Source organism: Callithrix jacchus, chromosome 5, assembly GCF_049354715.1.
Source record: "Callithrix jacchus isolate 240 chromosome 5, calJac240_pri, whole genome shotgun sequence".
NCBI lineage: Eukaryota > Metazoa > Chordata > Mammalia > Primates > Cebidae > Callithrix > Callithrix jacchus.
Window position 1 is genome coordinate 138,971,772 of NC_133506.1, and position 25,508 is coordinate 138,997,279.

Sequence of the window (25,508 nt, forward strand, 5' to 3'; positions counted from 1 at the left end):
TTGCGTTTTTTTTGTGTGTGTGGGTTTGTGTCACGCTGAGCCTGATCTCCTGGCTCCCTGCTTCAGAACTTTTTTTTTTTAAGTTGAATGGTTGACTTTCTCCCAGGTGTTACAGTTGCCTGCTGAAAGGGTGCTGGGATTTGTGTGATTTCCCATGTGGCGACCCACTGCGCTGGCTGAAACAGCACTGCCCAAAAATCTCCTGTCCTGGCTCTCTGTTTCAGCCCCATTTAATCAGATGAATGGGCTAATCTGCCTTCCTGGAGCTCCAATTGCTGGCTTACAAGGGCAACCAGACCAGTGTATTTTGTATGGAGAGCCCCCATGCCAGGGTGCCCGCAAAACAGCCACACCAGCTGGAACAGCTGCGCTGACCAAAACAGCCACACTGTTGACCTGTGGGGCTCCTCTGCCTTGGAATCTCCTGGTCTGTGGGCAATAAAGATCCATCTGAAAATGTGGCATCCACACACCCTCTGTGCTTTCACTGGGAGCTGCAATCCTGAGCTGCTTGTAAAGGGCCATCTTAGCTGCATTCTTAAAAGGTACTTGTGTTGAGTATGGATTCTTTCCCTGGTTGTAACTTTCCCCACATTTTGGGTTTGTGTAGAGTGCCCCATGCCAGGAAGCCCAGCATCAAGTCAGGAACAGGACTGGCTCACTGCCACTTCACTCTGCCCTAAAGGGTATTCTTTGGGTGAGGGTTTCAGCTTAGCATAGAAAGGGGTCTCTAGGCTTTGACTTTGAGCTCTCTAGACAAGGCTCCTCAGCCCTGGCTACTAACACCTTATCCAAAGCCTCTGTTGTGGGAGCCACTCCATGCACTTGGGGTGTTTAACAGGCTCCCGCTTCCACCCACAAGTGGACCCATCTAGTTACGACAACCAAAAATGTCTCCTAGGGGCTGGGCCCAGTGGCTCATGCCTGTAATCCCAGCACTTTGGGAGGCTGAGGTGGGTCAATCACTTGAGCCCATAAGTTTGAGACCAGCCTAGGTAGCATGGCAAGACCTCATCTCTACACAACTTTTTAAAATGTTAGCCAGGCATGGTGGTGAGTGCCTGTGGTCCTAGCTACTTGGGAGGCTGAGGTGGGAGGATGGCTTGAGCACAAGGGGTTGAGGCTGCAGTGAGCTGTGATTGCACCACTGCACTGGGCAGCCTGGTCAACACAGCGAGATCTTTTCTCAACCAATTAATAAATCAATAGAACAAGCAATCATTTTCAGCAGAAGGGTTTGTCTAAGTCAGCAGTGCTCATGCAGTGTTCTCATGCCACATGTGGACAGTCAGTGAGCCACTGAGACAGCCAGTCCAAAGAGAGGCTCACCCTAACTGTGACATACGCACCATACTCCAAAGACTTGGTATAAAATAACTCAGTACATGGTTTTTTTGCTTTTTTTTCTTTTCTGAGATGGAGTCTTGCTCTGGCACTCAGGCTAGAGTACACTGGCTTAATCTTGGCTCACCACAATCTCTGCCCCTCAGGTTCAAGTGATTCTCCTGCCTCAGCCTCCCAAGCAGCTGGGATTACAGGCATGCAACATCACACCTGGCTAATTCTTGTATTTTTAGTAGAGATGGGGTCTCATCATGTTGGTCAGGCTGGTCTCAAACTCCTGACCTCAAGTGATTCAGCCATCTTCGCCTCCCAAAGTGCTGGGATTATAGGCATGAGTCACCACAACCTCCCATTTTTCTATTGATTATGTGACAATAATATTTTAGATATACTGAACTAAATAAAATATATTATTAACTTCATTTGCTTCTTTCTACTTTTTTTTAATGAGGATGCCAGAATATTTAGACCTATGAATGTCACTGATACTCCATTTCTACTGAACAGCACAGCTCTAATCATCTCATCTACCCACAGCTGGCAGGGGAGGCTTCAGACAGCACTTTCTTAAAAAGAAGTAGATATTCTTCCGTGTCTGCTGCCACAATCCAGGGCATGCACATGCTCAACAAAAGCCAACAACAGATCACTGTAGGGGGGGCCACCTTCCCTATCTAGGACAGCCAGACAGACATGAAGTCTCCTTTATTTTATTTTATTTTTTTCACTTGACTATGTCACTTTATTTTTTTTAATTTTTTATTGGATTTTAGGTTTTGGGGTACATGAGCAGAGCATGCAAGACAGTTGCGTAGGTATACACATGGCAGTGTGCTTTGCTTTTCTTCTCCCCTTCACCCACATTTGGCATTTCTCCCCAGGCTATCCCTCCCCACCTCCCCCTCCCACCGGCCCTCCCCTTTTCCCCCCAATAGACCCCAGTATTTAGTACTCCCCTTTCTGTGTCCATGTGTTCTCATTTTTCATCACCCACCTATGAGTGAGGATATGCGGTGTTTCATTTTCTGTTCTTGTGTCAGTTTGCTGAGGATGATGTTTTCAAGATTCATCCATGTCCCTACAAACGACACGAACTCATCATTTCTGATTGCTGCATAATATTCCATGGTGTATATGTGCCACATTTTTCCAATCCAGTCTATCCTCAATGGGCATTTGGGTTGATTCCAGGTCTTTGCTATTGTAAACAGGGCTGCAATGAACATTCGTGTACATGTGTCCTTATAGTAGAACGATTTATAGTCTTTTGGATATATACCCAGTAATGGGATTGCTGGGTCAAATGGAATTTCTATTTCTAAGGCCTTGAGGAATCGCCACACCGTCTTCCACAATGGTTGAACTAATTTACACTCCCACCAACAGTGTAAAAGTGTTCCTTTTTCTCCACATCCTCTCCAGCATCTGTTGTCTCCAGATTTTTTAATGATCACCATTCTAACTGGCGTGAGATGGTATCTCAATGTGGTTTTGATTTGCATCTCTCTGATGACCAGTGACGACGAGCATTTTTTCATATGATTGTTGGCCTCGTATATGTCTTCTTTTGTAAAGTATCTGTTCATATCCTTTGCCCATTTTTGAATGGGCTTGTTTGTTTTTTTCCTATAAATCTGTTTGAGTTCTTTGTAAATTCTGGATATCAGCCCTTTGTCAGATGGGTAGACTGCGAAATTTTTTTCCCATTCTGTTGGTTGCCGATCCACTCTAGTTACTGTTTCTTTTGCCGTGCAGAAGCTGTGGAGTTTCATTAGGTCCCATTTGTCTATTTTGGCTTTTGTTGCCAATGCTTTTGGTGTTTTGTTCATGAAGTCCTTGCCTACTCCTATGTCCTGGATAGTTTTGCCTAGATTTCCTTCTAGGGTTTTTATGGTGCCAGGTCTTATGTTTAAGTCTTTAATCCATCTGGAGTTAATTTTAGTGTAAGGTGTCAGGAAGGGGTCCAGTTTCTGCTTTCTGCACATGGCTAGCCAGTTTTCCCAACACCATTTGTTAAACATGGAATCCTTGCCCCATTGCTTGTTTTTGTCAGGTTTATCAAAGATTGTATAGTTGTATGTATGTTGTGTTGCCTCCGGTGCCTCTGTTTTTTTGCATTGGTCTATATCTCTGTTTTGGTACCAGTACCATGCTGTTTTGATTACTGTAGCCTTGTAGTATAGTTTGAAATCCGGTAGCGTGATGCCCCCGCTGTGTTCTTTTTGCTTAGAATTGACTTGGCTATGCGGGCTCTCCTTTGGTTCCATATGAAGTTCATGGTGGTTTTTTCCAGTTCTGTGAAGAAAGTCAATGGTAGCTTGATGGGGATAGCATTGATTCTGTAAATTACTTTGGGCAGTATAGCCATTTTCACGATATTAATTCTTCCTAACCATGAACATGGAATGTTTCTCCATCTGTTTGTGTCCTCTCTGATTTCGTTGAGCAGTGGTTTGTAGTTCTCCTTGAAGAGGTCTCTTACGTTCCTTGTGAGTTGTATTCCAAGGTATTTTATTCTTTTTGTAGCAATTGAGAATGGCAGTTCGCTCTTGATTTGGCTTTCTTTAAGTCTGTTATTTGTGTAGACGAATGCTTGTGATTTTTGTACATTGATTTTATATCCTGAGACTTTGCTGAAGTTGCTTATCAGTTTCAGGAGTTTTTGGGCTGAGGCGATGGGGTCTTCTAGGTACACTATCATGTCGTCTGCAAATAGACACAATTTGGCTTCCACCTTTCCTATTTGAATACCCTTTATTTCTTTTTCTTGCCTGATTGCTCTGGCTAGAACTTCCAGTACTATATTGAATAGGAGTGGTGAGAGAGGGCATCCTTGTCTAGTGCCAGATTTCAAAGGGAATGCTTCCAGTTTTTGCCCATTCAGTATGATATTGGCTGTTGGTTTGTCAGGTTTTATTACTTTGAGATACGTTCCATCGATACCGAGTTTATTGAGGGTTTTTAGCATAAAGGGCTGTTGAATTTTGTCAAATGCCTTCTCTGCGTCAATTGAGATAATCATGTGGTTTTTGTTTTTGGTTCTGTTTATGTGGTGAATTACATTGATAGACTTGCGTATGTTGAACCAGCCTTGCATCCCCGGGATGAATCCTACTTGATCATGATGAATAAGTTTTTTGATTTGCTGTTGCAATCGGCTTGCCAATATTTTATTGAAGATTTTTGCATCTATGTTCTTCATGGATATTGGCCTGAAGTTTTCTTTTCTCGTTGGGTCTCTGCCGGGTTTTGGTATCAGGATGATGTTGGTCTCATAAAATGATTTGGGAAGGATTCCCTCTTTTTGGATTGTTTGAAATAGTTTTAGAAGGAATGGTACCAGCTCCTCCTTGTGTGTCTGGTAGAATTCGGCTGTGAACCCGTCTGGACCTGGGCTTTTTTTGTGTGGTAGGCTCTTAATTTCTGCCTCAACTTCAAACCTTGTTATTGGTTTATTCATAGTTTCAGCTTCCTCCTGGTTTAGGCTTGGGAGGACACAGGAATCCAGGAATTTATCCATTTCTTCCAGGTTTACTAGTTTATGCGCATAGAGTTGTTTGTAATATTCTCTGATGATGGTTTGAATTTCTGTGGAATCTGTGGTGATTTCCCCTTTATCATTTTTTATTGCATCTATTTGGTTGTTCTCTCTTTTATTTTTAATCAATCTGGCTAGTGGTCTGTCTATTTTGTTGATCTTTTCAAAAAACCAGCTCTTGGATTTATTGATTTTTTGAAGGGTTTTTCGTGTCTCAATCTCCTTCAGCTCAGCTCTGATCTTAGTTATTTCTTGTCTTCTGCTGGGTTTTGAGTTTTGTTGATCTTGCTCCTCTAGCTCTTTCAATTTTGACGATAGGGTGTCAATTTTGGATCTCTCCATTCTCCTCATATGGGCACTTATTGCTATATACTTTCCTCTAGAGACTGCTTTAAATGTGTCCCAGAGGTTCTGGCACGTTGTGTCTTCGTTCTCATTGGTTTCGAAGAACTTCTTTATATCTGCCTTCATTTCGTTGTTTACCCAGTCAACATTCAAGAGCCAGTTGTTCAGTTTCCATGAAGCTGTGCGGTTCTGGGTCGGTTTCTGAATTCTGAGTTCTAACTTGATTGCACTATGGTCTGAGAGGCTGTTTGTTATGATTTCAGTTGTTTTGCATTTGTTGAGCAGTGCTTTACTTCCAATTATGTGGTCAATTTTAGAGTAGGTGTGATGTGGTGCTGAGAAGAATGTGTATTCTGTGGATTTGGGGTGGAGAGTTCTGTAAATGTCTATCAGGTTTGCTTGCTCCAGGTCTGAGTTCAAGCCCTGGATATCCTTGTTGATTTTCTGTCTGGTTGATCTGTCTAATATTGACAGTGGAGTGTTAAAGTCTCCCACTATTATTGTGTGGGAGTCTAAGTCCTTTTGTAAGTCCTTAAGAACTTGCCTTATGTATCTGGGTGCTCCTGCATTGGGTCCATATATGTTTAGGATCGTTAGCTCTTCTTGTTGTATAGATCCTTTTATCATTATGTAATGGCCTTCTTTGTCTCTTTTGATCTTTGTTGCTTTAAAGTCTATTTTATCAGAGATGAGAATTGCAACTCCTGCTTTTTTTTTGCTTTCCATTTGCTTGGTAAATCTTCCTCCATCCCTTTATTTTGAGCCTTTGTGTATCCTTGCATGTGAGATGGGTTTCCTGGATACAGCACACTGATGGGTTTTGGCTTTTTATCCAATTTGCCAGTCTGTGTCTTTTGATTGGTGCATTTAGTCCATTTACATTTAGGGTTAATATTGTTATGTGTGAATTTGATACTGCCATTTTGATGCTAAGTGGCTGTTTTGCCTGTTAGTTGTTGTAGATTCTTCATTATGTTGAAGCTCTTTAGCATTCAGTGTGATTCTGGAATGGCTGGTACTGGTCGATCCTTTCTATGTGTAGTGCCTCTTTTAGGAGCTCTTGTAAAGCAGGCCTAGTGGTGACAAAATCTCTGAGTACTTGCTTGTTCGCAAAGGATTTTATTTTTCCTTCACTTCTGAAGCTCAGTTTGGCTGGATATGAAATTCTGGGTTGAAAGTTCTTTTCTTTAAGAATGTTGAATATTGGCCCCCACTCTCTTCTGGCTTGTAGTGTTTCTGCCGAGAGATCTGCTGTGAGTCTGATGGGCTTCCCTTTGTGGGTGACCTGACCTTTCTCTCTGGCTGCCCTTAGTATTCTCTCCTTTATTTCAACCCTGTTGAATCTGACGATTATGTGCCTTGGGGTTGCTCTTCTTGCGGAATATTTTTGTGGTGTTCTCTGTATTTTCTGCAATTGAGTGTTAGCCTGTCTTACTAGGTGGGGGAAATTTTCCTGGATGATGTCCTGAAGAGTATTTTCCAGCTTGGATTCATTCTCTTCGTCCCCTTCTGGTACACCTATCAAATGTAGGTTAGGTCTTTTCTCATAGTCCCACATTTCTTGGAGACTTTGTTCATTCCTTTTTGCGCTTTTTTCTCTGGTCTTGCTTTCTCGTTTTATTTCATTGAGTTGGTCTTCGACTTCAGATATTCTTTCCTCTGCTTGGTCAATTCGGCTATTGAAACTTGTGTTTGCTTCGCGAAGTTCTCGTATTGTGTTTTTCAGCTCCTTTAATTCATTCATATTCCTCTCTAAGTTATCCATTCTTGTTATCATTTCCTCGAATCTTTTTTCAAATTTTTTTTCAAGGTTCTTAGTTTCTTTGCATTGATTTAATACATGATCTTTTAGCTCACAAAAGTTTCTCCTTATCCATCTTCTGAAGTCTAATTCCGTCATTTCGTCACAGTCATTCTCCGTCCAGCTTTGTTCCCTTGCTGGTGAGGAGTTTTGGTCCTTTCTAGGAGGTGAGGTGTTCTGGTTTCCGGTGTTTTCCTCCTTTTTGTGCTGGTTTCTTCCCATCTTTGTGGATTTTTCCGCTGGTCGTCTGCGTAGTTGCTGACTTTTCAATTGGGTCTCTGAGTGGATACCGAGAATGTTGATGATGAAGTATTTCTGTTGCTTGATTTTCCTTCTACCAGTCTAGCCCCTTCGCTGTATGACTGCTGAGGTCTGCTCCAGACCCTGCTTGTCTGGGGTGCACCTCTAGCAGCTGTGGCACAGCGAGGGATGCTACCAGTTTCTTTTTCTGCTATCTTTGTCCCAGGATGATGCCTGCCTAATGTCAGTCTTTTGGATATAGAGAGGTCAGGGAGCTGCTTGAGGAGACAGTTTGTACTTTATAGGGGTTTAATTGCTGAGCTGTGCGCTCTGTTGTTCCTTCAGGGCTGTTAGGCTGCTATGTTTGATTCTGCTGCAACAGAGCTCACTAAAAAACCCTTTTTTTTTCCCCCTCAAATGCTCTGTGTTGAGGGGTTTGGGCTTTATTTTTGGATGTTCGATGAGGTGTCCTGCCCAGCTAGAAGGCAGACTAGCCACTGTTTGGCTGCCGAGGTTCCGCCCTGCTGTTGTGTGATTCGCCCTGTTCCTACAGGCTCTGCTGTGGTCTCTGCCACGCCCTGCGGCGGAGTCTCTTCGTTGTAGCGTGTTGCCTCAGCAATGGCAGGCTGCATCAGCAGTGGGCGTGTATCTCAGTAGGGACGGGTTGCCTCGGCAACGGCTGGCTGCGTCAGCAGTGGGCGTGTATCTCAGTTGGGGCGGGTTGCCTCGGTAGTGGTGGACGCCCCTCCCCCACAGAGCGTCTCGGGCCGTCTGCTCGGGATAGTTTGAAATCGCGGTTTTGTTCGTCCCACTGGGTATCCCAAACGATCTGTCCCTACAATCCCCTGGGCTGGGCTTCTGTCCAAGTCTCGTTCAGTCTCAAGTCCAGCCCTCTCAAGTCTGAGGTTGCCGGTTCAACAAGGCACCCGGACAACGTGCCCTGTGGGGATTGCTGGGTAGGGCCGGCTGCCGCCGCCCCGGCTGCCGGCTTCGCCAGGCAGACCTACTGCCTGGTGTCCCGTGTCTTTTTTATACTTGGGAGTTTCCCCGTTCTGTGGGCAACAAAGATCAGTCTGGAAATGCAGCTCAGACTCACCGTTTGCGGATTCAACGCGAGCGCCAATCCTGGGTTGTTCTCACAGCGCCATCTTGAGTCCTCCCCCCCATGAAGTCTCCTTTAGTCCCAAAACATTTACAGAGAGAGCTTGTAATTTTTTTTAATCGAGACAGAGTCTAGCTCTGTTGTCCAGGTTGGAGTGTATTGGCACAATCTTGGCTCACTGCAACTTCCACCTCCTAGGTTCAAGGGATTCTCCTGCCTCAGCCTCCTGAGTAGCTGGGTCTACAAGCACGTGCCACCACACCCAGCTAATTTTTTGTGTTTTTAGTAGAGATGGGGTTTCACCATGTTGGCCAGGATGGTCTCCATATCCTGACCTCATGATCTGCCCACTTCAGCCTCCCAGAATGCTGGAATTACAGGTATGAGCCACTGCATATGGCCAGTGCTGGTTTCTTTTCAAGAAATTTCTATGTATGTCCTCATTTCCTCACAATTAGCAAAGCAGGGCAGATCCCGTTCAATGGAGGCCTGGTGATGCCAAGAGTTAGGCTGGCTGTCAGAGGCTAGCTTTGTCAGGGTCAGGCTCCCCCAGGTTGAGAGCCATGACTGAGTAAGAGGGTGCCAGGACCCAGCCCTTTCAACCCAGTGCCACCGCCTCCAACCGGCAACCTGGGTTCCCATGCTCCCTGATGGGCAGGTGGTGGTGATGGTAGATCTGAGTCTCCATCTGCTTCTGCCCTTTACTTTTCACCTGTTCCACTCTCCAGTACATCTTCTGCACGCAGCCCCATTTCAGAATCCGCATCCTAGAGAACCCAACTTGAGATCTGTGGTTTCCCCATTTTACAGTTGAGAATAGATGTGCAGGCTCATGCCTGTAATCCCAGCACTGTGGGAGGCCGAGGCAGGTGGATCACTTGAGTTCAGGAGATCTAGACAAGCCTGGCCAACATGGTGAAATTCGTCTCTACTAAAAACATAAAAAATAGCCAGGCATGGTGGCAGGTGCCTGTAATCCCAGCTACTCGGGAGGCTGAGGCAAGAGAATCATCTGAACCCAGGAGGCAGAGGTGAGCCGAGATAGCACCACTGCACTCTACCTAGCCAACAGAGTGAGACTCCATCTCAAAAAAGAGAGAGAGAGGAAAGAAAATACTGGATATTTTCTCAAGCCCTCAAAAAGCATCCATCCCATGAAACTCCAGGAGTCCCCAAGCTGTCTTCTGTCTCTCCCTCCAGTTCCACAGTGGTCAGGCTCAGCCCTCTCCCCGACTCACTGTGGCTGGGCAATTTCAGCTACACCATGGCTAAAGTATGCTGAGGGAGGTGGGCCAGGCGTCAAACCTGTAAAAATTAACTTAAAAACTAAGGCTTTAAGGATTAACTGGGCTTTCACAAATGTCCCAAGAACTGAAAACTAAACTCCTGACCTTGTGATCCACCTGCCTCTGCCTCCCAAAGTGCTGGGATTACAGGCGTTAGCCACTGTGCCCAGTGAACTTGTATCTATTTTTATTTTTATTTTTGGGACGAAGTCTTGCTCTGTTACCTACGCTGGAGCACAGCGATGTGGTCTCAGCTCCCTGCAACCTCTGCCTCCTGGGTTCAAGTGATTCTCCTGTCTCAGCCTCCCAAGTATCTGGGATTCCAGGTGTGCCACCAGGCCTTGCTAATTTTTATATTTTTAGTAGAGATGGGGTTTCTCCATGTTGATCAGGCTGGTCTTGAACTCCCTACCTTAGGTAATCCACTTGCTTCAGCCTCCCAAAGTGCTAGGGTTACAGGTGTGAGCCACCACACCTGGCTTTAATCTTTTTTTAGTAAAAATAATAAAAAGTGACTTAAATGTACACAAACTCATTTTTGCACACAACTTAAGTCTCAACAGCGACCCTGTGCTCTCTCCCTGGCAGGTGCCCTCTACCCACCCAAACACCAGGAAAAGAAACCACTCTGAAGTGGGACTTACGTTGTCTAGAATCAACAGAGCTCAGATCTAAAGCAGAAATAATAAAAACCTGGGTGCAGGAGAAACAGGAAATAATACTAAATGAGCTAAATCAACTTTTCTAAGCAAATCCACAGATTTTGTAATGTTGTTAAACCACAAAATAAAACTAAGAGCAAATAATTGATAGAAGTCACCACTAGGAAAAGCAAATAGTTAAAACTCTCTCCTCTGTGGAACAAGAACTGAGACAATCTATAGCTTCTCACCCACAGCTTTCTTTTAACTGCCCAATTTTCAATACATACACACACACACACACACAAATACACACACATGCACACATGTACACACCACACACAAATACACACATTTACAAACACACATAAATACAGATTTATACACACAAACACAAATGCACATATATACACATAAATACACAAACACACATAAACCAAATACACATACACACAAATACACAAATGTACACACCACACACATACAAACACACATTTATACACACATATACATACACAAATACACAAACACATACAAATACACAAATGTACACACTCAACTACACATACACACATTTACAAACACACGTAAACACAAATATACATATGCACAAAAACATGCATATATACAAACACACATAAACCAAATACACATTTGTACACACATACACAAACACAAATACAACATATATACACAAAATACATACATACACCTAAATACAAATACACACATATACACAAAATACCTACATACACCTAAATACAAATACACATATATACACACAAATACACACAGGTACACACAAACACAAATACAACATACACACAAATATACGTACATACAAACACATACACACATGTACACACATGCATAAACCTAAATACATGTACACACACACACACTTTAAAGCCAGGGCAGGCCAGCCCCTGAGGGAAGAAGCACAGAGTGTGGTGACTAGAGTGAACTGTGGGGCCGGGCACATGGTGAGAAATCCCAGCGCTGCCCCTGACTCACTCTGTCATACCTCTGAGCCACACTTCCCTCAAAAGGAAAGCCAGCAAGAGCCACACAACCTCATGGCATCATGTCTGTGCGAGAGAAGGTAGAGAGAAGAGCAGCATATTGGCCAGGCTTGAGGACAGGTGAGCCCGAGCAGGCCCCATGTCCACAGAGGGCTGAGTGTGATGCAAGAACCAGGGCTGGAGAGGCCTGGCCCCCAGCACCCCTACAGAGCAGAGACAACGCAAAAGCAGGGAAAAGGGGAGGTGCAGTAACAGCAGGCAGATGAAGCCCAGTCGAAGCCACCTGCTGTCTGCAGGACATTTCTTCTTGCCCAGTATTTATTGAGTGCCTGCTACAGTACTAGGCACTTCCAGGATTCTGGGACTATGGCAGGGAATAGAGCCACTTCATGTTCACATGGAGCTTGCATGAGAGTGCATAGATACCAGGACCCAGCTGAAATGTCACTTTCGCAGAGAGGTATCTCAGGGACACCCAACGTAAGGGAGTCTCCTTTTATCCTTCACCATGGTAAGTGCCTCAGCGTCACACAATATGCCATGTCACAAACCTGCACATGTACCCCCAGAATCAAAAATAAAGGCTGAAATTATTTTTTAAAGCCATCAAAAAAATAAATGAGAAAAAATATTTCAGTTCAGGGTTTAAACAAATATCTTTGGCAAAGTCAGGTATTTGACTTTGGACTTAAACTCCCCTGGACTGACTCATCATTACCAATATGCTATATTCTACTGCCAGAAAGAAACAAAGGCCACTCGGTCACCCCACACCTTTCCTTTGATTTCTGGGTGTCAGAGCACTACAGAGTAATCCCACATAGGTTTCCAAAGGACACATCGCACCGTTTGTTCCCCTGAATAGGGCAAGGTCCTTCCTACCTGCTTACTCCAGATAAGGAATAAATGCCGAGTCACCATTCTACTTAAAATTCCACTTAGAAATACATGTCACATGAGCTCTCAGAACCACCTGCTGAAATTTGATTTAATAAAAGGTCAGGTATTATTAATTCATTTAAGCATAAGAAGCTGGGCACAGGGGCTCATGCCTGTAATCCCATGCCTGTAATCCCACTTTGGGAGGCTGAGGTGGGCAGATCACTGAAGGTCAGGAGTTCAGGACCAGCCTACCCATATGGCAAAACCCCATGTCTACTAAAAATGCAAAAATTAGCCAGATGTGGTGGTGAGCACCTGTAATTCCCACTACTGAAAAGGCTGAAGTGGGATAATCACTTGAACCTGGGAGGCAGAGTTTGCAGTGAGCCAAGATCACACCACTGCACTGCAGCCTGGGCAACAGAGCGAGACTCCATCTAAAAAAAAGAAAGCGGCCAGACATGGTGGCTCATATCTGTAATCTCAGCACTTTGGGAGGCTGAGGCAAGAGAATCACTTAAGGCCAGGAGTTCAAGACCAGCCTGGGCAACACAGTAAGACCCCATATCTAAAAAAATAAAAATTATATAAAGTCAAATTATTCCTCCCCAAGGCCTGCTCTCAAGCAGTGATAAATCAAGAGTTGATTAAAGTCATAAGTGGGGGTGGGGGGCATGTGTGTATAAACAATCAGTCATCAAGGACAATGGAGTTATCACAATTTTAGACACTGCAAAGCAATGGTCAAGCAGTCACTGACTCAGCCAAGGAGAGCAGGCCACACCCAGCTGCTTGCAGCAAGGAAGGCAAGTAAGAAGCAAACCATCTCAAACAGAGGACCCAAAGACTTGGTAATGAAAGGTGCCAGGAATGTCAGGAGACTGATGTCAGGAGGACAGGCTTCAAGTGTGTACCAGGAGCAGCAGATCCCTTCTGCAAGACCCTGTAGCCAGGCAGACACCTTGGCCACCATCCCAGCAAAAGAAAAGCCGAAAAGGTGAGAAGGCAGAAGCTCTGACCTCTAGTAAGCATGGGGCAAGGGGCCCCAGAGAGAGAAGCACAACCCAGTGACAGGCTCCCAGAGGAATGAGATGCCCCATCCTGGAATAACAGCAGCCAGGCTCACCACACCCACCTGCTCACCAAGCAAGAGAAGAGAGTAGAGAGTCCTGAGGAAGAACTGAACTGGCATTCAGACTCCCCTTCAGACCTCACTCTGCAGTGAAGGCCCCTGCCAAACATGGGTGGACAGACACCAGCCACCAAGCAGAGTGAGGGCTCAGAGCCTCACAGCATGGGCCAAAGACCAAACAAACCTACATAAGAGGCAATCAATGCACTGAGACAATGCCCAGAGGGAAATGCCAAAGGAAACACCTTTATGCAGGTGAGACAAAATCCAGCTTGAAGAAACAGATGCCACCCAAGAAGGGGCACTAGGGGCATTAGAAAGCTCTCAAGCTATAACAGTGACAGCAGCAATTAAAAATGCAAAAGAAGGGCTAGAAGACCAACTTGAGAGTGGTGGAAACAGACACGAGCGACAGAGGGACAGGAAAACCGACACCAGAAGGCCCCATTTCAACTCTGACAGAAAAACACTGAGACAAGAGAAAGAGAAATGAACAGAAGAGGTTAGCCAAAAAATAAAACAAGAACATTTTCCACTAACCCAAAAAACATGTGTCCAGATTGATTAAGGCCACCAAATGCCACACTTGGGCACATTGCCTTAAAATTTCAGACACTGGCCGCCCTGGTGGCTCACCCCTGTAATCCCAGCACTGTGGAAGGCTGAGGTGGGTGGATTCACTTAAGGTCAGGAGTTCAAGACCAGCCCTGCCAACATGGCAAAACTGGTCTCCGCAAAAAAACACAAAAATTAGCTGGGCAGGTGGCACACACCTATAGCCCCAGCTACTTGGGAGACTGAGGCAGGAGAATCGCTTAAAACCAGGAGGCAGAGGTTTCAGTGAGCCAAGATGGCGCCACTGAACTCCAGCCTGGGTGATAAAGCTGTCACCAAAAAAATATATATATATATAGCTAAACGAAAGTCAGTGGTTAATTCTTAAAAATTAAAAATTGAGCCAAAGTTGAACTGTTATTCTCAACTGAGAATGGTATTTTCAGACATTAAATAGTCATTAATCAGGTAAAATATTACACATATGCAAGTACAGAAGAACAGAACTTGAGTAAGAGTTAAAGACTCATCTTCTATAGTAAGACATCAATAAATAAGCCAGGCACAGTGGCTGACTCCTGTAACCCCGCACTTTGGTAGGCCAAGGCGGGTGGATCACTTGAGGTCAGGGGTTCAAGACTGGCCTGGCCAACATGGTGAAACCCCAGATCTACTAAAAATACACAAAATCAGCCAGGAGTGGTGGCAGGTGCATTTAAGTCCAGCTACTTGGGAGGCTGAGGCAGGAGAATTGCTTGAACCTGAGAGGCAGAGGTGCAGCGAGCAGAGATCGCACCACTGCATTCTAGCATGGGTAACAAGAATGAAATTCCATCTCAAAAAAAAAGTCAATATGTAATGACTAAATGGCAGAAAGAACTCCCATAAATAGTAGGGACATGTAACTGAGACTTGATAAGCAATCATTTTTAAAGTAAATTTTTAAGAAGAAACAGCTATAAAATGAAAATAATTGACTCAAGTTTAGAAATGTGGACAAGGCAGGGGTAATTTTTTTTGAGATGGAGTCTTGCTCTATTGCCCAGGCTGGAGTGCAGTGGAATGATCTCTGCCCACTGAAATCTCCGCCTCCTGGGTTTAAGCAATTCTCCTGCCTCAGCCTCCCAAGTAGCTGGGATAACAGGTGCCCACCACCACTCCCGGCTAATTTTTTGTATTTTTAGTAGAGACAGGGTTTCGCCATGTTAGTCAGGCTGGTCTTGAACTCCTGATCTCATGTGATCTGCCCACCTCGGCCTCCCAAAGCGCTGGGATTACAGGTGTCAGCCACCGTGCCCGGCCAATGTTTTACAATTAACTTCTTAAACTATATTCTTTAACTTTTTTAAATGTTTTAAAGCATCTAAGTAAGGATGAGCCTAGATGAGAAAATCACAAAAATGAATGCTATTAGGAAGACCTGCCCAGTTACTTCCTATTGACTAAAAATAAACAAATCAGCATCTTCATGGAACAGACTAAAAAGCAGAGAAACAACCTGTAAAAGCACTCCAGCCTTTGAGAATACAGTGACGCTCTACTGCAGGGAGGAAAAAAGCATTCCCTCCTCGATGTTCCAGAACACATGTGGTAATCAATGCAGGGAATGATGCTGGAGACCCATCTAGCATGAAAATAAACTACGAGGCATTAATAGGATAAAAATAACTTCAAAATCAGTAAAACTTTAATATCACACAGGTGTTTGGTGGGGACTTAAGGCAGTGGGAGAAGCCACAGGGAGGGCGAGTGTGGCCAACGCTGCATCAGGAAGGAAAGGCCGGCCCTCATGCATCACCAGCACACAGGCAATCAAGGCACGAGGCCCCAACAGAGGGTCTGTCACCATCACAAGGCAATGCCCCAGTGACTCCTCAGATGCAAAGAGGTAGGAGAAGTCGCAGGAAAGACAGACCAACAAGCATGCATTTTGTTTCTTGTTTTTAGATGAGACCACTCCCTCCAGGCAGAAGGATACCCTGGCTGAGGGCAGACAGGCAGAAAGGTGACAGGCAAGCATCTCAGGGCAAACTGATGCAGTTCAAACTCCAGCTCTGGCTTGTATTCAATGGTTTTGCCCAACTGCAGGCCAATGTGAATTTGCTGTTGTTGTTTTGAGATGGTCTCATCCTGTCTCCCAGGCTGGGGTGCAATGGTGCAAACATGGCTCACTGCAGCCTCGACCTCTTGGGCTGAAGAGATCCTCCCACCTCAGCCTCCCAAAGTCCTCTAATTACAGGCATGAACCACCTTGCCTGATCCCAAAAGTGAACTTTTGAAAGATACCATCTGAAGTGTACTTGAGAAGACGGCAGAGACCTGACATCCACTCACTGCACAGAAGGCCTCTTTTTGGATACTGACAATGGTGCTGCTGTGGTCAATGGTAAATAACAACAGGCCGGGCGTGGTGGCTCACACCTGTCATCCCAGCACTCACGAAGGCTGAGGTGGGTGGATCATCTGAGGTCAGGAGTTCGAGACTGGCCTGGCCAACACAGTGAAACCACGTCTCTACTCAAGACCCAAAAATTAGCTGGGCATGGTGGCAGGCACCTGTAATACCCACTACTTGGGAAGCTGAGTCATGAGAATCACTTGAACCCGGGAGGCAGACGTTGCAGTGAGCTGAGATCGTGCCACTGCATTTCAGCCTGGGCAACAAAGTGAGACTCCATCTCAATCAATCAATCAATCAATAAAAACAAAGGAAGGAAACTCTCTCAAGGAGAAGGGAGTCACCAGAAAGAGGAGAGGGAAGCCCCTGGCAGGAGCATAGGGCTCAGCAGCCAGAAGGAAATACTGCACCCAACACAGGCCTCCCGAATGGGAGACACTGCCTCCAGCTGGATACAACGAGCCCCAGAAAACAGGCTGCAGGGGTACTGCCTTGTAGGAACCACACTGTTCCCAAATAACTTAGCTGCATCCCAGAACAAAGCTCAAGAATATTAAAAGATATGCAAGGCTGGGTGTGGGGCTCATGCCTGTCATCCCAGCACTTTGGGAGGCAGAGGTGGGAGGATCACCTGAGACCATAAATTTGAGACCAGCCTGACAAATGTAGTGAAACCCCGCCTCTACTAAAAATACAAAAATTAGCTAGGCATGGTGGCATGCACCTGTAATCCCAGGAACTGGGAAGGCTGAGGCAGCAGAATTGCTTGAACCTGGGAGGTGGAGGCTGTAGTGAGCTGAGATCGTGCCACTGCACTCCAGCCTAGGCAACAGAGCAAGACTCAGTCTTAAAAGCTAAAATAAATAAATAAACTGGCTGGCCACCGTGGTTCACGCCTGTAATCCCAGCACTCTGGAAGGCTGAGGCAGATGGATAACTTGAGGTCAGGAGTTCAAGACCAGCCTGGCCAACATGGTGAAACCCTGTATCTACTAAACATACAAAAATTAACCAGGTGTGGTGGTGCACATCTGTAATCCCAGTTACTTGGGAGGCTGAGGCAGGAGAATCACTGAACCCAGGAGGCAGAGGTTGCAGTGAGCCAAGATCATGCCACTGCACTTCAGCCCATGCAACAGAACAAGATTTGGTCTAGGAAAAAAAAACTTTGTAATAGAAACACATACTTGGCTGTGTGCAGTGACTCATGCCTGTAATCTCAGCACTTAGGGAGGCCAAGGCAGGGAGATCACTTGAGATCAAGAGTTCAAGACCAGCCTGGCCAACATGGTGAAACCTCATCTCTACTAAAAATATAAAATATTAGCCAGGTGTGGAGGCACATGCCTGTAATCCCAGCTACTTGGGATGCTGAGGCAGGAGAACTGCGTGAACCCGGGAGCCAGAGGTTGAAGTGAGCTGAGATCGCACCACTGCATTCCAGCCTGGGTGACAGAGCAAGACTCCATCTCCAAAAAAAAAAAAAAAAAAAAGAAACGCATACTTTCTACTTCAGCTATGTTACATGAAGGCGGTCCACAGAAAAAGCAAAACATAAATCCTAATTCAGTACTGCCTGCCCTAAGGAGCTCAAATTTGTTTAGATACGCTAAATAACTAATCTTCATTACACCCTTGTGCTGCCATCAGAGGGATTTTAAAGGTGAAAAAAACACCCTACAAAGCAAAACAAAAACCAGGTACCCCATGTTGACTGTTGGTCTCTACACTTTTAAGCAAACCTGTAGACAGACACCAAAGCTTAGGGTGGGTGGGAAGAAAGGCGAAAAGAGAGTATACTGAAGCCAAGGACAGAAATGAATGCAAAACCTTCACAACTCTGAGTCTGAATTTCAGGCAAAGATGAAGATGCCAGGTTCTCAGCAAGGCTACAATTTTAAAAGGTGGGAAAGGGCTGGGCACAGTGGCTCACACTGTAAAGCCCAGCACTCTGGGAGGCTGATTGGGGAGAATCATTTGAGCCACAGAGTTCGAGACCATCCTGGGCAACATAGTGACACCCTGTCTCTAAATTTTAAAAATAAAAATTGAAAAGTGGGGGGCTGCGTGTGATGGCTCACACCTGTAATCCCAGCACTTTGGGAGGCTGAGGCAGGCAAATCATGAAGTCAAGAGATCAAGGCCATCTTGGTCATGGTGAAACCCCGTCTCTACTAAAATACAAAAAGTTAGCCAGGCATGGTGGCATGCACCTGTAGTCTCAGATACTCAGGAGGCTGAGGCAGGGAAATTGCTTGAACCCAGAAGACAAGATGTTGCAGTGAGCTGAGATCTTGCCACTGGACTGCAGCCTGGCAACAGAGCAAGACTCCATCTAAAAAAAAAAAACCAATTGAAAAGTGGAAAAGAGCCTGGAGCAGTGGCTCACATCTGTAATCCCAGCACTTTGGGAGGTTGAGGCAGGTGGATCACAGGGTCAGGAGATTGAGATCATCCTGGCCAACATGGTGAAACCCAGTCTCTACTAAAATACAAAAAATTAGCTGGGCATGGTGGCACATGCTTGTAATCCCAGCTACTTGGAAGGCTAAGGCAGAAGAATCACTTGAACCCGGGTGGTGGAGGTTGCAGTGAGTCGAGATTGCACCACTGCAACAAGCACGTGTCACCTCGACCTGACCACCCATGAAAAAAGAGAGCAGAAGCAGGATCTGACTCAAACCACCGGCTCCAAGTGTTGTACCTAAGGGAATGCATCTGGCAGTAGGTCAGCCACTTGACCTGGAGTCTCCTGAGGTATCGGAGCTGAGGGAGCTACATGGGGCAGAAAGAACCTGGCAGAGGAGCCAGGACTTCCCTGGCCTCTGGGACACACAGCAGCTGTGGGCACACCATCCCCGCAGCACCCAGCAGCCCCTCAGCCCACCCTGCACCTGGTGCTCCTGCTACCTTCCCAGCCTGCAAGTCTGGGTACCACATTCCACACTCCAGCCACTAGGTAAGCACAGGCTCCAAAAGGCAACCAAAGTTGAAAACAAGAATGAACCGAACAGGAGAGACAAGTTCCATCTGCCAACCATGCCCTGAGAAAAAGTGTGCAGAGCCGGCAGAAAGCATTGTCTGAAATGAGGAAGCGTGGTTACATGCTCCCTGTGTCTCCAGGTCAGCCCAGCTCCTGGGGCACCCCTGAGTCACCGGACTCACCTCTCCCTCCTGGTGTGAGGCACCCCACTGCTTCACACTCTGCTGGGTCCTCTTCCTGGTTCCAGTCTCCAGGGCACAATTTCAAAACAGGGCTGCTTCCTACTCACATTATGTATTCTATGCATCCTGGCTAGACCCTCACAAGCCCGGCTCAAGCACAGAGCTCTTCGTACTACACAGCCTCAGTCCCCACTTCTACATGGGACACCCACCTGAACCCATCCACCCACCCAGAAATTCTCTTGTGACAAAACTGCTTTTCAGGGCATTTCAACCACCTCACTTTCAGGCCAAAGTGAAGAAGGTTCTGAGGAAGGAACACGCTGCCAGAATCAGCAAATGTGGTTTTATCACGGAAGTCTGAGACATTATGTGGCCTGGTAAAAACTGTTCATTTCTGGGTTTTTATTTTTGTAGTTTGGTTTTGTTTTTGAGACAGTCTCACTTTGTCACCCAGGATGGAGTACAGTGGCACAATCTCAACTCTCTGCAACCTCTGCCTCCTGGGTTCAAGCAATTCTCCTACCTCAGCCTCCCAAGTAGCTGAGACTACAGGCCTGCACCACCACACCTGGCCGATTTTTGTATTTTTAGTAGAGCTGGAGTTTCACTATGTTGGCCAGGCTTGTCTTGAACTCCTGACCTCAGGTGATCCACCCGCCTCAGCTCCCACAGTGCTGGGATTACAGGTGTGATCCACCCACCTCAGCCTCCCACAATGCTGGGATGACCAGTGAGATCCACCTGCCTCAGCCTCCTACAGTGCTGGGATGACAGGCGTGATCCACCCGCCTTGGCTCCCACAGTGCTGGGATGACAGGCGTGATCTGCCCACCTCAGCTCCCACAGTGCTGGGATGACAGGCGTGATCCGCCTGCCTTGGCTCCCACAGTGCTGGGATGACAGGCGTGATCCACCCGCCTTGGCTCCCACAGTGCTGGGATGACAGGCGTGATCTGCCCACCTCAGGCTCCCACAGTGCTGGGATGACAGGCGTGATCCGCCCGCCTCGGCTCCCACAGTGCTGGGATGACAGGCGTGATCCGCCCGCCTCGGCTCCCACAGTGCTGGGATGACAGGCGTGATCCGCCCGCCTCGGCTCCCACAGTGCTGGGATGACAGGCGTGATCCGCCCGCCTCGGCTCCCACAGTGCTGGGATGACAGGCGTGATCCGCCCGCCTCGGCTCCCACAGTGCTGGGATGACAGGCGTGATCCGCCCGCCTCGGCTCCCACAGTGCTGGGATGACAGGCGTGATCTGCCCACCTCGGCTCCCACAGTGCTGGGATGACAGGCGTGATCCGCCCGCCTCGGCTCCCACAGTGCTGGGATGACAGGCGTGATCCGCCCACCTCAGCTCCCACAGTGCTGAGATGACAAGTGTGAGCACACACCCAGCCCATTTCTGTTTTTTTTTTAAACCAATGCAAAAGTTATTTAACTTACTCCATCCAGCATTGGAAGCTAACAGAAAGTCATCCAGCTTCTAACTCCTGAACTTGTAGTTTTGATATCGAACTCTGGTGTGACTTAAAGCAGGCCAGCTGTGAGCTGATGGGTGCGAGCAGAGAATGCCATGGGAGGAGGGACATTCCCATTCGTGTCAGGTCTGTCTTACCACACTAGGTGTGGAGGAGGAGGGACTGGGCCAGACACATTTAACAGAAAAAAAAAACACTGGCTAAACAAGGCCAACCACGCACATGACACGATCCAGGGTCTCACTTGGAATTCACCTTCTGTCCCCATCCAAGCACCTCATGGGCCTCTACGATGTCCCTTGGCCTTCCCTCTGTGACCTCCCTGCCTCCAGTCAGGAAACAACTCCCAAGCACACACTGCCTGCCCACCATGACAGCCTCCTCCCCCCACACACAGTCCTGAACGCAGGAGGACACAAAGAACTCAGCTCCCCACTTGTCTGCAAGCTCTTCAGGCAGAGCAGATGGGCTCTACTTCTCTGAACTCCATATCATCTCACCTTATATGCCCAGCCCATCCCTTCTCCAAAAGCTGAGGGCAAATTCATTCCAGAATCAGCACCGCTCAGACTGTGAAAGGAGGCGCGGGGCACAGCACTGCCGCAGGTGGGGCAGTGTCCTGTAAGCACAGGCACCTCTATAGGAGACCCAAAAACATCCACAGGAGGAGGGCCACACAGAGCCTCATGGCAGTGTGGGGCCAGTGTTTTTGCCAAATGAGTTTACCACAGACTTACAGAAAGACTTCTGGTTTTTGGAAAGGTGTAAACTGAGATTTGAGCTAAGGGAAGATGGCCCCATCCTCAAGAATCTGCAAAACAGAGTGTAGGTTCCCACGGACCCACAGCCCCTTCTGCCCAGAAGCTCACGCCATGTACTCAAACTCTTCATTCACATGAGAGCAAAATCACCCCAAAATATCATTTTCTACACCAGACTCTAGTCTTCCCATCTGATCTGACCTCATTTGATCTTGTTTTTTTTTCAGATGAAGTTTCACTCTTGTCGCCCAGGCTGGAGTGCAGTGGCACAATCTCGGCTCACCACAACCTCCACTTCCCTAGTTCAAGTGACTCTCCTGCCTCAGCCTCCCGAGTAGCTGGGATTATAGGCATGCACCAACATGTCCGGCTAATTTTGTATTTTTAGTAGAGATGGGGTTTCTCCATGTTGGTCAGGCTGATGTCAAACTTCTGACCAGGTGATCCACCTGCCTCAGCCTCCCAAAGTGCTGGGATTACAGGCATGAGCCACCATGCCCAGCCCTTATTTGATTTTTTTAAGGGTCAAAGAAATGCCATTTAATCCAGCCTTAATGACAGCCTTTCCAGGAACCCTTCAACTACAAAATCCTGACACAGGCTGTTGCCAAAAGTAACAGAGCGAAAGTCATTTTAATAGGAAAGAGAAGTAACAGTAAGTATCTGGCACAAAATATGTTCATCACCAGGACCCTTCAACTTGTCATAAAAGAAAGTGATCCCAACCTTCAGAGGAGCCCGATGGAAACACTGTGACAGCAACCAAGGTGTTTCCTAGAGGCAGCGACCACTGACCTTGGCAAGAAAAATCCAACTTAGACAAGACTCACTTCCTCTCATCTTGGTAGTCCAACCCTCTCCGCAGCCGCCATGGCACACTTCCTACACTGACTTCTAAGGAACACAAATCATGCATAAGTGCAAGAAGAGCATTCTTTTCTCAAAGTCAGCACTTCAGGAGAGAGAAAATGAGCTTTTAACTGTGAAGGTTATTTAAGAAACCCAAAAGCAGACTGATCAACTCTGATTCTGACCTTCACTCCTATGCACAAAGATCACGACAGCTTTATGTTTAATTTGGGGTTTTTTGGTTTTTTTGTTTTTCTTTTCGAGATGGAGTCTCACTCTGTCACCCAGCCCAGCCTGGAGTGCAATGGTGTATCTCGGCTCACTGCAACCTACACCTCCCAGGTTCAAGTGATTCTCCTGCCTCAACCTCCCAAGTAGCCAGGATTACAGGTGCTCACCACCACACCAGCTAATTTTTTGTATTTTTAGTAGAGACAGGGTTTCACCATATTGGCCAGACTGCTCTCAAACTCCTGACCTCGTGATCAGCCCGCCTTGGACTCCCAAAGCACTGGCATTACATATCCACCTTATGTTTAATTTTTATACTGGAGTTTAAGCAGTTTAATATTTAGTGTTCAGTTTCTCCATGTCTAATTTATGACTCCATAACTGGAATTTCACAAATAAAATTTTTCTTAACTTTAGTCACGCTGAAATATAATTCAAAGGTTATCTAATTTCAAGGTAACAAAAATGGCCAGGTATGGTGGCTCACTCCTATAATCCCAGCACTTTGGGAGGCCGAGACAGGCAGATCACTTGAGGTCAGGAGTTTGAGACCAGCCTGACCAACATGGTGAAACCCCGTCTCCAAAAAAATTAGCTGGGCATGGTAGCAGGTGCCTGCAATCCCAGCTACTCAGGAGGCTGTGGCACAAGAATCACTTGAACCCAAGAGGCAGAGGTTGAAGTGAGCCAAGATTGCACCACTGCACTCCAGCCTGGGTGACAGAGCAAGATGCTATCTCAAAAAAACAAAGAAACGGAAGGCATAAATCCAAGTTTTATGCTGACCACAGGGATCGGAGTGCTGATCACTACTTTAAGTTATCCTGGACCCTGCAGCAAAACTGCATCACTCTGTTCAAGGCCACGGAAATTCATCTTCCCAACTCGCTAGTAACATCCCTCCATTTGTTTTCTCTTCATGTGAGGACCTGGGGAGATGAAACAGAACGCCTCCAAGCATTTACATTGCACCAGCACCACATGTAGAGAAATAAAGATGGTCATTTCCTGCCTAAAGTTGTGTTCCCAGCTGACTGATGGGTCTCACAGCAAGGATTCATCCCTTCTTCCCTTTCCTGGCAGTCAATGTTCAGCATCTGACAACATCTCCAGCAGTGCAGTGTCTCCCCAACAATACGCTAGCATTGGCATGTCAACAACAATGCATAAAGACACACATTAACTAAGTTACATGAGACTCTCCTCTGCAGGTACATTATTTGTGTAAAAGCAAATGGAAATTCCAAAATAACTAAAAAAATAACAGGTAACTGTTATCCCGTTTTTCCAATGTAAGCAGTTATTTTGTTTTCTTGCTATGTTTTGCCTAATGCCAATCAATGTGCCAGCCTGAATGGACCTCGATGGGACTGTACAGAGGGGAAAAAAAGCCAATCTCAAGAGATCACATATGATGTGTTTCCATTTACATGACATCCTCTAGGTCAGAAGATTACAGAGATGGAGAACAGAGAAGTTTCCGGAGTGCGGCTATAAGGAATAGCTTTGTGATGATGGAACACTTCTGAATCTCACAAAGCCACAGGTGCTAAAATTGCATAGAAACACACACACACACACGTAAATCTCATAAAATCTGAATATACCTGGTGGTGTGTACCAGTGTCTGCTTCCTGGTGTTGAAAGTGTCCTGTAGTTATACAAGATGTCCACATTAAGAAAGACGGGGTGAACAGGGCGAGGTAGCTCACGCCTGTAATCCCAACACTTTGGAAGGCTGAGGCAAGTGGATCACTTGAGGTCAGGAGTTTGAGACCAGCCTGGCCAATGTGATGAAACCCCATCTCTACTAAAATGATAAAAATCAGCTAGGCGTGGTGGCAGGTGTCTGTAATTCCAGCCTCAGGAGGTTGAGGCAGGAGAATTGCTTGAACCTGGGAGACAGAGGCTGCAGTGAACCAGCCTGGGTGACAAGAGTAAGACTCCATTTTTTTAAAAAAAGGTGGGGTGAAGAATGCCAGGGATCTCCCTGACAATTTCCTGCAACTTCCTGTAAAGCTGTAATTATTTCAAACTCAAGATTCTAAAACTGGGACTAAATAAAAGGGCTAGAATTTTTTTATGCCAATTTTACAAAGAAACAGTTTATTAACTCCCATCCACTGAACTCATCTTGACCAAATACAGTGGCCCTGAGTTGAAGTCCATCAGAAAGGATGAAGCTAATTTTAGTAGACATTAAGTTAGTTCAGCACCTGAGCCACAAAAGCTACAGCTTTGAGGGGCATGACTTGATGTAAGGCACCTTTCCAAATCTTGGAGCATATTCACTGCTGTCTATTCCAGGAGGAGTGATGCCCCAAGCCAGTCTGCTGGGAGGGATTACTCAAAGTGAAAACGGAGCATCCTCAACTCTGTCTCCACATGCTCCCCATCCACTACCTCAGATACCTGGCACAGGGTCTTAAAAGGGAAAAACTTGTTTTGAGGCAGGGGTTCAATCTGTTGCTCAGGCTGCCCAGGCTGGAAGGCAGTGGCACAATCCTAGCTCACTGCAGCCTCAACCTCCAGGGTTCAGACAATGATCTCACCTTAGCCTACCACTGAGTAACTGGGACCACAGGTGTGCGCCACCATGCCTGGCTACTTCTTTTCCTCTTATGTAAAGATAGGGGTCTCACTATGTTGCCCAGGCTAAAGGAGGAAAACTTAAGAAACTAGTCAGAAAGATACAAGGGAGGTGTAAATTTGGAGCTGAAACAGGCTTTCATGAT